Here is a 14,033-nt window from a genome sequence, read left to right as displayed (position 1 = left end):
AATGTAGAAGAGATTAGCATGGCTTATGTCTCTACACACAATAATGTGGCAAGCATGTTCATGAAGGCTCTCTCACGAGAGAATTTTGAAGCTTTTTGCAAAGCTTTGAGCTTATTGCCATTTGGGGATTGATCAACAACAAGATCCATGTACATGTTCACATCTTCGCTATCAGGGGGATCAGGAGGGATTTGTAGCTATTTATATGGTAGTGATGTGTGGATGTAGGCTAATAATATATCAGGGTACTTTCGCCCTCTTTACAAGGTTTTTTTCATGAGCATATGTATGGGCTCTTATGAGCATATGTATGGGCTCTTATGAGTGCGTGTAAGTGACCTTATCATGTCAATTCACTTGTTCTTCAATTATTCTCATCAATCTACTTTGAGTTTTTCTCTCTCTCCTTGATTGATACATCTATGTGTGTGTTGTTATATTGATCTACACTCCAACATATTTAGGGTTCATAGTGTCAAAAGATGGTATAATAAATAATCCCCCAAAGGTGCAAGCTGGCTAGAACCAAATATGATAAAAGAAGTAAAAGGATTCCTGGCATTGATGGGGTGCTATCGGTTTTTTATTCCCTACTATGCCAAGATAGCTTCTCCTATTGACATCATTTCTTAAGAAGGCTATTCCATTCTGTTAATCTATAATGTACAAAGTTCTTTTAATAAGTTAAATGATGACCTAGTGATGAATCCAGTGTTGAAATTACCAAAGTTTGGGAATCCTTTCGAAGTTATTTACTGATACTAGTAGTGGATTTTATGTTAGAGGAATCCTAATATAGGAAGGAAATCCCAAATTTCCAAAGTTTGGGAAGCCCTTTAAAGTTATTATAGATGCTATTGGATTTGATGTTAGAGGAATCCTAATATAGGAAGACATCCCATAGCTTATTGAGTATTGGAAATTAAGACCTCATGAAAGGAACTATATTGTTCATGATCTTGAGTTGCTTACAGTAGTGCATGCCCTAAAGCTTTGGTGACACTATCTACTTAGATAGACATTTACCCTGGTTATAGATCATAAGAGCTTAAAGTGATCTTAACATGAGGTAGAGAGGGTGGATGCAGACACTTCAAGAGTTTGATTTTAAGATCAAGCATACATCATATAAGGATACTGTGCTTAGCAAAACGGCTTCCTTACTCATTGTGGTTATGGTAATTTCTAACCCTTTACCTACTCAGATCATCAAGGTCAATATTAGATTAGATAAGAATTTTACCCTTGTTAGCATTGTAGACTACTCAGGAAGGCAGGAAAGTTCAAGGATGTAGAATTGAAGAAGGATGCACGTACTTCAATAATCAGTCATGTGTTCCTAAGGATAGAGATCTTAAGAGAAGGATTTTAAATAAAGCTCATGATAGCCTTATAGCAAGGTACCTCAACTATGTAAGGACTTTCATGGAAATAAAGAAGAGCTTCTTTTGGCCCGAACTAAAGAGAGCTATATTGCAGCATGTTTTGCAATGCCTACTCTAAAAAGATAAAGGTCAAAAGGATAAAGATACCATGAAAGTTGCATCCCTTGGACATTCTATAGATGAAGTGGGCATGCATAAGCATAGACTTCATAAAAGCATGGGCTGAACTGAGTTCTCAACAAAGACAACATCTCTACTCACCACAAAATCCAATTTGTGGCCGAATGGTAGGTTTATACCCTTTGTTTTCTAAGCTGTATCCTACAAAAATGCATTTTACCACCTTATCCCAACTTATTACGTTGTTGCTTAGGCATAAGAGCATAGGCAAGACAACCATAAACATATAAAAGAGCCACAGGGATATTTCTACCATTCCAAGCTTCATAAGGGATAATTGTACAAGGCCTTGGTAAGGCATTTGTTTAGCACATAAGTGGCACATATAACTACCTCCAACCAAAAAACATTAGGACCACTGGCGTCTAGAAAGAATATCCTAGGGACAAAAGGAATCAAATAGGTAGCAACATTAGAGAATTGGTATAATCACTCATGAAATGTCTTGGTTGCTAGCATCTAAAGCACTTGTGTTCTTTCATGACCTCTAGGTCCACGAGCTTCTAACATATGGCTCTGATCTGGACCCTTTATTCCTCTTAGACTTAGGCATAACATTTAAGGTAGTTCTTCATATCTTCCCATCACATCTAGTTCTAATTAATACGGTTGGACATAAGATATATTTTATTTCAATAAGTTTTATTTGAATACATCAAGGAAAGGTCATCAAATAACCAAGCCTAGCTCTCATAGTAGAGAGCGATGATACATCTAAACAAATATGCCATAATACACTCAATTAGAGGCTTTGCTGGCTGTTGTTTTGAGATCCTATGCCAAGGAATATAGCATCTAAGAGTCCTATACATAAGGTTGTGAACCTTGAGATCTCCCCAAAGAGATCTATAAATAACTATGCCTCTTATGACATGTAGTGGAATAAGTATCACAAGGAAAATGATCTTTAATCCTAATTCCATGTAGCCATAATCCACTATTCAGAAAACCATATGTACCTATGGTCACTAGGATTTGGGAAGTAAAGAATCAAAATGATGAGCTAGGGTGACTCGATCTACACAATAAGGTGAAGAGAGGAGATGCTTGAATGCAAAGGTTATCATGTCATCCTCCTGAGATAGCTCGATGACTCCATATAGATACGATTTGACAAACTACTACTCTATCTGAAAGGGAAACCCATTATTAGAATATTGAAAGTTTTGGTTCTAGGCAGTACATCATAGGATAATAGTATATCTAAATCACAATCTCACATCTAAACCTACCCCAGCTCTGCTACTTGCTATGAGACCCCTACCTCTCTAACAAGGCAATGAAATCATACTAACGGTAGAGTGACTCACTCAAGGCTTCATTTTATAATGTTCTAATGCTTGGCTATCCCATCAGATCCTCCCAATCTGACTAGGATAACCCTTACGTAGGAAAGGTGAATAATTGCTCAGGTGTATTCCCTTCATAATTCTCACAAGCAAGTCACATCGAGCGGCTCATTTTGGCTCAACAAGATGTCTTGTCTCCTCAACTATGAAGGCAATGCATCTATCCTAGCTCATGATTTGCCCACTAAACTATTCATCCTAGGTTTTTATTGTTTCAAAAGTATAATTTATTTTGGTTTGGAAAGTGCCCATCTCCTTAGGTCCACTTGGCCACCCACATTTTGGTGTTTTAATCCTTTTTCTACTTTGATCAAATCTACAGGCTCAATCTAGCCTCGTCCAACCCCATGGGTCTAGTCTGCCACTCACCACACCACCACTAAACCTATGGAGCTAATGATACGTATAACTGAAGTTGCTGCTTTACTCACACACACCACTTACAATAGAAACTAAGCACACAATCCTTTATTAAGGCAATCCTTTGTAAAAGAAAACATACATCACATTTATATGTTGAAAACCATGCGCATACTATGTCCACATCACATAAGTAGCACATCGGTGTCACCTTAATCAACATAAATCTCCTCGCACCATGACGATGATCCTTAGACCATGATGGTATACACTAATAAGCCCAAATAGTCCTAGACCACAATGATGACTGGAGAAGCCCTATAGTATCTCGCATCCATATCAATCTATTGGTCGTCACCAATCCTAGAAGCATGAACGCTCCAAGTACTGACATTAAGGGCCCGATGATGTCAAGTACCAGCATACATACTCAGTCACATGAGGCACTTCCACCATGGCCGTTTCACTTTGGATCCACTTTGTTTCCTCACACGGATTGTGCCAAGAGCACACCCACATTCAACCAGAGGGGTCAAGGTCTCGGTGGATGACTGTCTTCGTGTGATGCACCTCTCAGATGAGATCACACCCACATGTCAATCTATAAACCTATGTGGTACCTTCACAAGCTACACACAAATATCTATAATACATGAATACATTATTCCAAACAAATAAGTAGTATTAAATCATAACACATCACATTATTATCCTAAAAAGTAGAGTAAACCATTGTAAGTTTGACGAGACATCACAACTCTCCACAATAATCGAAACTTCAAACAAGTCGGATGCCTCTAGCCATAACATATCATGGCTAGGTCTTCTCAAACTCTTTCCTTCTCGGAGATTTTTTAATATCTTAGCCAATCATTATCTAAGGTTTTCCTTGTACAAAGATGATCATCTTAATCTCTTAGAATTTAGTCTTCCTAAGGTCTTCTTTATACAAGGATGATCATTTTAATCTCTTAGAATTGAAGTCTTCTCGTATATTAAGAATTCTTTAGTGAGTCTTCAGGATCTTGAGGACTACTGCTAATTGAGAATTCCTTTTTATGAACGGGTCTTTTTGAATCTAATGTAATAATCTTAAAAGACTTTTACTCTAAGCTGATTTCAAGGCATCACACACCGCTTTAAGGATACATCTTTTTCTTAGATTAGAATGTTCTTAATTTTAAGAGATTAAGGGTATGCCTAGGATTTCTTGCCATAGATTTTTTTTAAAGACTTAATCCTAGATATATTAAACATCAACCATACGTCTTTGAGCTAATCCTCCATCTTATCTTAACCTTGGTCTTAATTCTACTTGTTCAAAAGGGGTCTTTTCATTTTTTGTTTCTAACTTTCTTTTTTCTCTCTCAAGAATTTTACTTAAAGGATTCTTCTCTCTATAGGGTCAAGGATTTTCCAAAATTATTTCTTATTTATGTGCAGTATGTGCACATTTGTGTGCACCATGTGCACATACTTGTGCATCCCCAGGGCATACACACTATGCATAGACTCAATAATTAATTCATAAAAATCAAGACTTCTATTCCCATTCTATCCTAGGTCCATCCCCATAATTCTAGAGCAATAATGTTTCTATTTTTTGATGTCTTAACCTTGAACAGGTTTTAAACCTATGGTTTGACTGAATAATATAAGGTTTAGCTTAACTCATATGCACCTAAATCACATTCACTTCCATGAATTCCTATGCACATGTAGATGTGTAATCTTTACATATGGGATTGCACGATTATAAATTTGCACCACCAATCAAGGTGATTGGATAAGTACAATTGAGTGATTGGATCAGCCTATTGAAGAAGCATTGAAAAATTAAAGCGATTGGACTGTGAGGCGATTGGAAAATCACAAACGATTACATATTTTATCTACCACATATCGCATTATGGTGAACCAGTGGAAACTAGGGGAATTGGATGTCGACATCCCTCGATTGGCAGCCTGATGAAAATTAGGTAGTCGAGAGTTGTCATCTATTGTGATTGATTGATTGTAGCCTTTGGCGATTGTAAGCTCCTTGCTATCAATTGCACTTTGTTATATTCCACAGACAAAGAAGAAGACTTAAAGAAAGAGAACCACCTATAATGAAAAACTTGCAAAGCTGATCAATAACTATTAAAGCTTCAACCAATCAAAATCCACACTATTTTGCAATAAAATGAAAGCTATAAAAAGCTTGAAAAAATAAGCTATGAAAATCTTTAAATCTTGAACAAAAAACGAAGCTATTGTTGAGACTTGTCTTTGATACCATTGTTAGCTTTGAATATAAGTAAATCTCCAAACACTCACTTACTCAATGTTTATAGATCAAAGAGAACATAAGGGGGAGAAAGAGGGTAGAAGGCTAGTTCACTAGGAGCAAGTATAAAATGAACGAAAACCCTAAATTGAGAATGAGGTTACTTATATTCTAGTGTTAACCTCTCCGGTTAACATGGCCTTGACCATCCTATTTTTGCAGGGCATTCCGCCAACTTATAATGCCGTCTCACTTTATCTCTGCACTAAAAAGACATCTCTGTATTTCAAAAGACGTAACATTTTGTATGACGATAATTGTAGCCTTACACTGGGCTTATTTTAAAATAGGGAAAGTCTTGGCCTTCATATGTGACTGCTTAGGCTAGTAAAAGGCCACCATGGACTATTTTTAAGTCATGGCCGACCAAGTGTGAACACTAGTCACATGTACATAAGTCAAATTCACAATAAGCAAAGGAGAATCATTCTCCTTTTCAATAGATTGTATGTGAACTCTCTCTCTCTCTCTCTCTTGCATGTGATTTGTTGTAGTCTTGCATTGCATGATGGAGTGCAATTGTGATTAGGGTATGATTAGTGGTTTCCTTTTGTATAATATTTTCTTTTTCAAGTGAGTGTGAGAGATTACCAAAGTAGAGTGTTACAGGTATATATTTTATCATATTTTTTATGAATTAATAATCGTAAAAAAATATGCTTAATTTAATTTATGTAGGATTCAACTTAATGGAATGTGAAAATGTGCACAAAGTTATTTTATGTAGTAACAAGGCCCATTAGCAATTATATTTGGGCTAAGGTTTCTATATGTACAAACCTTAGGAGATTTCATATGGTTAATAATATGTAAAGCAATACCCCTAAAGTGGGAAAAGCAAGCCCAATTTGTACGCACATCTATTCTTAGCTCCTTGGGCTATTTTTATGAATAAATTCTTTAAATACTCAAGTCGTGGAAGTGGAGCTACACACTTGAGGGGGGAGATTGCACCCAATCTTGTCTTCTGCGTGTGGTACTCTTTATCCTTTACTCTTTTACTCTTGATGTGGTGATGTTATTCTATTTCTCTTGCCTTGTGTTATGCTATATTATTTAGTTTTCAATTTAATTCAAGTCTTCGTTTCAATTTTGATGTAATTTGTGAGTTTTTAAATTATTTCTTCAAGAAGTACAAAAGGATCCCGTGATAGTGGTATCAGAGCTTTGGTTTAATTCAATCTTCTTAAAGCCAGTCACAAAGACTTGTGGACAAAGAGGTGAAAGAGACAAAGGCACATGTGATTTTGGTAAACTTTTTTAATTTAGTTTGAAGAAGAATATGTTTATGTTTATGTATGGTTGAAAGAAGGCTTGTCTTTAACCATTGGACAACAAATCTGCATCAATCTATTACCCAAAGGGTAAAGCAAGGTGGAAAACCATTAGTGGGTTTACAAAAACCATAAAACCACCTTTAATCTCACTAATCCTCTTCCTAATCTGTCTGTACTACTGATCAAATCAACAAGGGAAAGACAATAGAGGACCATAGCAAGATTGCTAAGCCAGTGGAGGTGTCTGATTTCTTTAATGGACGGATCTAGGAGTTTCTCAAATTAATTTATGGTTTAAAAATCAAATCATTTTTCTCACAACCATAATTGGATTAATTGGAGATTAATTTAGGGGAGTAAGTATTAATCCTCTCCCTCCAATTCAAGGCAAGGGTGGCCTAGTTGATTTGCTTCCTTGCGAAATTACATCGGCAGTCCTCTAGCACTTGCTGCAAGGCGGGTTCTTTAAAAAAAAACCGTGAAGCTACATTTTTGAAGCTTTATAAGCTTTGTTTAAAGGCTAAATAATCAAGCTATATATATATATATATATATATATATATATATATATATATATATATATATATATATATATATATAGCATTGTGCACTGTTTTTAAAAAAAAGCAGCGTTGTGCACTGTTCAAGTCCTTAGAGACTTGTTAAGCCTTGGTTAAAAATTAATATATATATATAAACCCATGCTAGATTGTTGGCAGTTGGCCGTGGTGCATGAATATGGAGAGGCGTAGTTGAAATTAAAGGTATATATATATATATATATATATATATATATATATATACATGAGGGCTCCATGTCCCTTACACACTAGCTGCTTTGTAACCTTTAGTAGTGCTATCTTGAAACTAAAAATTAAAGCTTTTAATAGCTTTAATTATCATTCTAAAAAGTTTAGAGAAAACTTAGAGAAATCTTAGAAAAAGGGAAAGCTTATTACTATAAGCTTCAAAAATCTTAATACCAATATAAATATAAATCTTAGATATTATGAAGTTTATATTTTCATAACACCAAAGATTTTCATAAGACCAAAAGAAAAAGAAAAAGAGAAGTCTTGTGAAATGACCATCGTAGGGTTAGACAAGTAGTTTAGTGAAGCCTACACCAAACTATCCAGCTTATCACTCTCGCAAAGAAAACATTTATAAACTTTACCTCAAGATCCCTCAACTCACCTCATCCGTAATTCAATTATACTGACCACCTATATGTTTTATTCTTTCTTCATCTTATCGATTTGTCAGTGCCTCCTCACTATGTTCAATAGTAAAGCATAGCATATAAATAGGGGCAGTTTAAAATTATGCTTCTTGTTCAATTGTTTAAATTTTTTCTTCTTGATTGAATGTTATGAAAGTATTTAAGAGACCCTTACCTAGAATTTTAGATAAAATACGTTTGCTCACAAGCTTCTTTGTCTTGTAAAGTTCAACTACTTTGTCTTGAAATCAACATCGATAAAATGGCTGGACAACCCTTGATCCCGACCACTCTTATTGGCCCTTAGAGAGACTTCTGGACCACATATCTATCTTTTAGTCAAGAAACTCATCGACCATGAGCCTCCCCCATGGCCCTTCTATGAGGGATGGACTTCTATCACCCTATGGGCGCGTGAGGAATTGTTTGGGACTCAACAATAAAAGTCGTGGATTTTGACATCATGTCAATTACCCATAATACCTTTCCTGACGCCTTACCTAAGCTGTATATTCTATACTTTTTTGACATGGTTTCTGAAATTCATATCCACGTACCCAACTATTTGGAAGTATTCCCCATAATAGCTATAACAAACCTCATGAATACTCTTCCCCGACATCTTTTTAGATTGTTTGAGCAGGGCTCCTAGCATCCTTGGCCCTAGACAAAAGATGTATTTAAATTTATTTTATCTTGAATTATAGACTTTAGCAATTGTATTCCTTCCTTTCATTTCTTTTACAATCTAGATTGTTAAAATTGTTATTTGTTTATTATTGTATTTAAATTATAATAGTGCATAACCTCAAGACTCTCTCACTAAAACCAAAATTAATTATACAACATTGCACCAACTACACTCAATAAGACATCATGTCAAATTTTTTATTTTAGATAATAGCATATGACTCGATCATCACCTCATGATCGTCATACGCCTTCGGAGCTCATGGGACTCATGACACAATGCACCTTCTTAGCATATTTATTTGAACGAAATCATGCTATTTTTCAACAACTGCTATGGATATTCAACAACCGGCAACAAGATGAATGGTCAAAGATTTGGATGCATGATCACGAAGAATGTTTTGTTGTCATACCCATTGGAAACATGATAGTTTTTACTCCAAACATATGCTTTTGTCACCTTCTGGAGAGCAGATCGACATCATACATGGATATCCTATAGAAGATGATTCATCGATAACAGATGAAGAGTTTATGAATCAACTCTGTTACCTTAGAACCAGATTACCCCCTGAGAAAATGATAATACCTAACCATACCCGCATCATTAGAAGAATGTAAATATTGTCTGATTTCTTGTATTCATTTCTCTTGTTGGTATCTCTTTATCTTTATGCCCATAGTCAATTGTTTCTCCATTTTCCATAGTTTTAATCTTCACAGCAAATTAAAACGTCACATGTGCTTGTGGTATTTGTGTCCTTTTTAATAATGTATCTTGTAGCAAAACTATCCGGCCGACACTTGCAAGTAAGTTGCTATTTTCCATAACTTAGTAAATAAATCTTTCAATATCTTTATGAAAGTTTTATCTTTCAAACAGTAATTCAAATGTAGTCCAAGTAAGTTTCTCATTTCTATCCTTACAATAATCATGCTTAAATAATTATACATAGAGTTTCAAATCATACTACTATAAGTTCTATTTCTTATAAAGTCATAATTAAATATAACCCTAGCTATGTTTGGAAGAATAATTATATTTCAATCCATTCGCATTGTTTCTCATTTTTCTCAATGTAGAGCATCATTGCAATCGAATATATAAAAGGTACAACTTTCTTACGCTTAAGTTTCATGTTTATTATTCAAGTTTATTTCAACTTCAAATGTAAATTAATCTTTCATTATCTAGACTTGTTCACTTAATCAAGATTATTAGAATTATTACTAGTCATTCATATTTAATCAAGTTTATCCACTCTTCATTTATAATCTCACATCCTCTCAAACAACTTTTCAACTCAAGGTTAGTATTCCCTATCCTTATATCCATAACCAATTTAACTTTCATTCTTATGATGTTAATCTTCTCATGAGATTTTGTTTAATAACTTTATATACCCTATCCATAGAAGTAATAACAACTCACGTCTCTTTGAGTATCAAAATTATTTTGATTGATAATTTCAATGACACCAACGATGGAGGTATGTATATATTCACTTCCTTTTATATAACTTTTTCATAAATATTTTTATAATATTTTTCCAACCTAAGAACCTAATTAATAAACCATAGATTCAACATTAAGATTAGTTCAAGTTCAGTAACTTAAGTAAAACTTCTAGATAGAGAAAATTTGTGTCGGAATTTAAGTTTCAGAGGGAACTGGCCACTTTGCCTCAAACTTCTATTCTGAAGGAAGTGATGTATGGAATTAATCTAGTGGTATGGGACATCAGATTGGTTTCATATACTTACTCCAGACACATTTATGTCTTCTATCTTTTACCATCCTATGTGTGTATAAGCAACATGCCTATATGGTATGGGACACTTAGACTCATCTTACATACATTCATTTGATTGGTTCATTGCATATGCATTATGTGTAGATCTAGTCTTCCACACCAATCATGAAGCCATCCTCTCATGCGTTTATACAACTGTATATCGGGGATGCCTGTATATGGCATGATTTTGGGCCTCCACTATTTGTTTCAGTTGGTTTGTATGGAGGGGTGATTCCCAGGTTACTGACACCTGGCAAACATGTGTGTGGCTATTATTTGAATACTTATGAGTTGTCTATATCTCAAGACGACGTTGGGATTAATTGATGTGTTCAATTAATCCCAACGTCAATTAATTGTTTAATTGATGTGGATAGTGTCTATGAGTATAGTCAACGAAAAGTGCGGCGAGAGTACCGATTGAGGTGTCGCACTGCATGAGATGTGCAAGGGTACCAATTGAGGTGTCACACTATACGAGGGTACCGATTGAGGTGTCATATGGCTGGTGGATTGAGGGGTGATGTGATGCTGATGATCATTTTTCTTTTGTGAATCATGTATTAGACTTTTTGTGTATATTATTTTTAATTTGATGATCAGTCATGAATCCTAAATTGAAGATGAGACTAGTTATATACTAGCTAAACCTAAGGTGCCCGTTCACACCTAGATGGCCATGGGAAAAATGGGACAAAACTTTCCATGGCATAAGTACATGTCCTCAATGTATTACTACCAAATATCTGACTGTACTATATGTACTATAAACTAGACTAGCTAATACCTATGCATTGAATGGCTTCAAGTACTATTGTAAAAGAGAAGAAAATGACATTAAATTGATAGCTTCTAGCTCAATTAACCAAGCATGGGAATATGAAGGGGAAAGGGTTCAGGCCTTTTATAGCCAACTAGGCCCCCTCATGCATGCATAATGAAAATTGCCAAATGTAGGGTCAAATCTCAATGGAACTCATCTAAATGGTGGAAATAACTAGTTAAATGGTGGGCTAGGGGCATGGTTGAGTTCTTCTCTAGCTATTTGCAAGGGTTGGAAATAGATTTTTGGTGGCTATAGACTAAGGCTTAGTCTCATGCATGCAAATAATTCCAAAATGAACTAATACAAGAGAGAGCACGACACTAGTATTCCCAAAACCATTTCCACTTTCAACTAACCCAAAAACCATGAGAGGTGGAGGTTTATCACTTACCATTTAGCATAAACCTTGGTTTCACAACCTTAGCCAAGACCGTTACTCAACTAATTTAATTAAATGTGTACATTAAAGGTTTAGGCCTTAATCAAGACCGTGGTTTTACAACCTTAGTCAAGACAATTACTCAAATAATTTAATTAAATGTGTACATTAAAGATTTAGGCCTTAATAAATTAAAATTTTCTATGTGAACCATGATCAATTAACTCCTAATATTTTACTATGGCCAATCATACTAAATTAATTTTTTAATTTTCTTAATTAATTGACTTCAATATTTTAGCATTTAATAAGTGCGAGAAAAATGTGCACATGCTCCTAGTGGTCACAAAATAACTTCAACTTTCTAACATATGAGATAGACTATGAATTTGTTTTAAAAAAGGCTATTCCACCTTAGATAAATTTTATTTTATCAGAAGATGAGGATTTTTAACTAAGATTTGTAAACTCTCGTTTTCTCTCTCCTCAAAACTATATAGTTTGGTAATTTTACAGTTAACAATTTATAAGGGATAGGAGGGATCTTACATTCTCCCCACTAAAAGAGCCAAGATATCCTCATCTCACAAACTAGGGATAATCTTTGGCTAAGTCCTCCTCTTTCTCCCAAGCTGCATCTTCAATAGAGAAGAATTTCCATTTTATGAAGCGTTCTCTTAAAATTTGATTCCTTATAGGATTTTCTTTGATATAAAATATTTCCTTTACCTCTAACCCAATCTAACCTTGAACATGCATGATTGCTTGATCATCTTCCAAGATATTTTCAGGGTTTAGATGATACTTCGTCAAAAAGACTGACATGAAAAACATTATGCACTTATGTAAAGGGAGAATGTAAGATTCCTCCTCAGCCCTGAATAATGTATAAGCTTTTACCTCAATCTCGTGTAATCATTCCCTATTTCAAAATGCAAGAAAATATTATTTTTCCTTGTTTTGGCTTAGAGAGAGAAAATATTCTAGAGAGAGATAATTCAAAATTGAGATATTTTTGGATACAAAATTTCTCCTAATATCTAAGATAAATTTCCCTAAAATAAAAATTTAAAATAATTTTTTCAATGTGCATTAGGAATTAATTGAATATGTCCATTAAAGACCTTAGCCTAAGAGTCCACATTTTCAGAAATTTTTCGATTAAGGTCCAAATAAGGTTCCAAGGGGCCAATAGGATTAATCCAAGTGTTGGGATGACATAAATACAAACAATAAAATAAAATACCTAAAAAATGAGTAAATGCTCACATAAGATGAAGAGTTGACTGAGTACAGAGTTTATTAGTTAAAAATTAAGGTATATTAGTTAAAAAATGAGATATTTTGATAAAATGATGGATTTTTGACACCTCAATAAGGAGGGAAAGCCACTTGAGGTAGGAACCTTTTTTATCATCATTGCTTGGCTTTTTTAATTCAAAAACATTAAGATATTTGATCTCTCCTCTCTCTTGGAGCAAACTGGATCAAAAAAGGGAGTCAAACTGATCCAAATCTTGTCTGAATTGGATCAAACTAAAGCTGGAAGGCTCTAGAACCTAGTTGGACTTAGTTAGTGGCCTCCCTCACCTATAAATAGACCCTCATTCCTTTGTATTTTTATCTTTGAGCAATACCATGCCAGTATTATCTCTAAATTAGCATATTTCTATTATCCCTCTAATTTGCCTCTTCTCTTGGGAGCTTTGGAGCTTCTCTATTCTCCCTCCTCTCTTTGAGATTACCCTCTCCCTCTTGGTGGCCAAGGACTTGCTTGGGGGCTTCACTTCTAGCCAAAGAATCAAGCCAAATTCAAAGGTAAACCTAATTTAATGGTTTTTTTTCAATTCTCTCAATGCTTTTCTTCTTCTCAACCCCTCTAAAGCTTGAGAAGCTTTCAAAGCCATGGTTTTTTCTTCAATTCAAGCTTTCCAAAGATTCATAATGTTTAATTAGATTAAGGTTAATCTCTATGCTTAATTATAATATTTTCTTTAAGAAAATCTCTCTTTTGGAAAGATTAGTCATTCTTATGGCTAGATCCTTGGTAAAAGGATGATTCTCAATGATAATCTCTTTATTTTAATCTAAACTCTAAGCTTGATAAGCTAGAGGAAGAGATTAGATATTTTCATGATTTTTAATCTAGTAAAAATGATGGTTAATTCTTTTTAGCTTGATTATGAGTAAGAAAAATCATATCGACTCATTCTAAATTGAAAGAGGGTTATGCTAAC

Source organism: Cibotium barometz, chromosome 30, assembly GCF_041138505.1.
Source record: "Cibotium barometz isolate CiBa-2024 chromosome 30, ASM4113850v1, whole genome shotgun sequence".
Taxonomy (NCBI): Eukaryota; Viridiplantae; Streptophyta; class Polypodiopsida; order Cyatheales; family Cibotiaceae; genus Cibotium; species Cibotium barometz.
The sequence above is the reverse complement of the archived record's forward strand: the minus strand, read 5'-3'. Positions refer to the sequence as shown.